We start from the raw sequence: 3,262 nt of genomic DNA on the forward strand, positions 1-3,262 counted from the left end.
TAGTGAGAACTTCCTGATTCCTTGGAGATGGCATTGAGAGTTTGTGGGGTCTCACCAAGCGTTGCTGAGCACTTGGTGTGGCTAACTGATTTCCGGAAGTTACGTCATTGCTGCCCATTCCTCCGTGCCTCTCTACTGAAAACACACTTTCTCAGTACAGTTTTGATCATATTTACACTTTTCAGACATCACAGAACAAGATCGGCAGTACGTTATTGACTAGAAAATAGTGAACAGAATGTAGAGTCATCTAGCATCTCATCCTCATGCACATAGAGCGTAGTACCGGGAACTGTTGTGTGTAAAGCACACACATCAATGATTCCTCACAATTTCAAAACAAAACATTTGTAAGAATACACAGATGCAAGTATTGCTTTCCCCCACAGAATGCCATGTGACGAAGGAACCCACCAGCACTAGGCTGCAATTTCTCCCCAGGCATCTCTGGCGTTCCGCTTGCACCTGACTCTGCAAGCTTCTTAGTGTGAGTGTGACTTTTACTATTTTATGCTACAAAGAGTACATGCATCTTTGAGGCTGGTGATGTAGCTTTGTTTCCTTTACCTTTCACCACAATATTAGTTTGGTATAAGAAGCATTAGTTTTGCTCTTATTGCAACAGGTTTTCTTGAGAGGTACTTCTTCCGAAATGTTGCAAATGTTTTCATGACTTTTTGTCAGTTTCATAAAATCCAATTTTCAGGGGAGTCATTATCTCTCTTCCTGTTCACCCTGGCTTGGGCCATTCTGGGTGGCTATAACAGAAAATCCATAGAGTGGGCAGTTCACAAAGAAAAGGAATCTGTGTCTCACAATTCTGGAGGCTGGGGAGTCCAATACCAAGTGCTCCTATCTAGTGGTGGCCTTTGGGCTGTGTCACCCTATATAGCAAGGCAGGAGGACCAGAGAGATTGAGACAGTAAGAGAGGACAGGGCCAAACTCATTCTTTAATCAGAAACACAGTCCTGTGATGACTACCTGCCTCCGGAGACAATGGCATAAATTCACGAGGGCAGAGCCTTCACAACCTAAGCAGTCTTGAAGGTCTCACATCTTACCAATGCTGCATTGGATATCAAGTTCTAACTCATGAACTTTGGGGACCACATTCAAACCATAGCACAACTTTTTCTTTTCTTGATTTTCAGATTAATATAACGGTACACACAATTAGGTTACATTTTTTGCGTTTGTTAGGTAAAGTCCAAGCTGAGCCCTTCACCCAGGAGGAGTACTGTACACCCCTACACTGTGCCCATTAGGTGAGAGCACACCAGTCCCCCTTCCTCCTCCCCTCTCCTACTTCCCTTCTCCCTCTCCTCCCTACTTGATTTTTTTTTTTTTTGAAGACAGAGACTCACTTTGTTGCCCTCAGTAGAGTGCCATGTTGTCATAGCTCACAGTAACCTCAAACTCTTGGGCTCAAGAGATTCCCTTGTCTCAGACTCCTGAGTTGCTGGGACTATAGACAACTGCCACAGTGACCGGCTATTTTTAGAGACAAGGTCTTGCTCTGGCTCAGACTGGTCTTGAACCTGTGAGGTCAAGTGACCCACCCTCCTTGGTCTCCCAGAGGAGAGCTAGGATTATAGGCATGAGCCATTGTGCCCGGCCTCCTCCCTACTTAAATTTAATTGTTTTTTTCTTGTGTGAGTGTGGTATCTATCTAGAAGAAAAAAAAAATCTTTTTCTCATAAGGACATTTGCACTAGAATGTTTATTGCAGCTCAATTCACAATCACTAGGATTTGGAAACAACCCAATGGCTCATCAACTCACGAATGGATAAACAAACTATGGTATATGTATACTATGGTGTATTATTCGGCTATAAAGAAAAATGGAGAATTTACATCTTTTATATTTACCAAATGGAAAAGCAAGTATCCAATATACTCAGCCAAATATGAAACTAGTAAATGAACAATTACACCGTTTTCTTTTTAATGTTTGATCATCTTATTTGTAGATTCACTTTCCTCAATATGTCTGCTTTACTTGAGATATTTATGTTAGTACCATCATTTGGGCTATACTGCTGACGTTAGCATCCCAATCACCAAGTTTATACTTTAGTTAACCTGCATTAAGCCTCTGATCTATTTTTATGAATTAGAAATAATGCCCAACTAATGGAGACAAAAGACATTGCCAACTTCACAAATGGAAATGAAGCACACAAATTACATAAAAATTACATTAGCTGTTATTAATTTGAGCCTGATAACTGAATGCGAGCTGAAAATAAAACCATCTGGTTTTTGTAATGCCAACATAACTTAAAAATAGTCATGATTATTAAAGATATAATGTGGCTTATTGGATAATCATAGTTAATCTTATTTTTCAAAATTTGTAATATATTTCCAGTCATTGGGATCTGTTACGTAACTGTTAATGAGTAAGAAGTTAGATCATAATCCCACCCTTTCCTTTCAGCTTCAAACCAAGCACTGCTGCCCAGAACTTGTTAGATGTCATGGAGAATTGCCAAGTTTTCCCCATATTTACCTCCTGCTGTTGGACAATTACACATTTTATGATGGCTGTTTATTTTCAACAGCCCCAGCCAGCTATTTCAAGATTTTTGTTTATGAGACAGCAAAAGCCTTCAGCACATTCCTAGAAGAAACTTTTGTCTTAGACATGCTCAAAGTCATATCCCCTAGTTTTTGGTGGTTGTTACTGCCTAAGTCCCCTGGATCACATGTTTCTCTTTGCATTTCTCTTATAATCTAGGATGATTCTAACACAGTGGACCCTAGTTAACATACATCATCTGTTCCAGTCACTTGGCATCTAGGTCACTCTGGAATACAAGCTATTTTTAATGCTACCTTTCCTTGTTAGGACACAGCTACACAATGTCCTGTTCTCTCCTCTCTCCTTAGGCACTGGAGCTAGGAACTTCATAGTTGGATTAGACAGAAAACATCCTAATGAAAATCAATAACAAACTGATTCAATAAATTGTGATAAATCCATGCAATAGAACACCATGGAGCGGTTATAAAAGCATGAGACAATTCTATGTCTGGCTCTAAGGTCGAGGGTAACAGTGGGACAGAGAAAGAAGAAAGACAGTAGTAATAGTAGAATCCATTCTGTGCACCAGAAAGGAGGGGAATAGATACATAAACACCTAGAATATCACTGGGAATTTGACCTTAATCAGCATGGCTGTCTCCAGGCAGACGAGCTGGGCACCTGCGGTCTGGAGTAGGGAGAGTTACTGTCTTTGCACTGTTTCCCCGTTTC

Source organism: Otolemur garnettii, unplaced genomic scaffold (assembly GCF_000181295.1).
Source record: "Otolemur garnettii isolate 467f Iridium unplaced genomic scaffold, OtoGar3 scaffold00099, whole genome shotgun sequence".
Classification (NCBI taxonomy): Eukaryota; Metazoa; Chordata; class Mammalia; order Primates; family Galagidae; genus Otolemur; species Otolemur garnettii.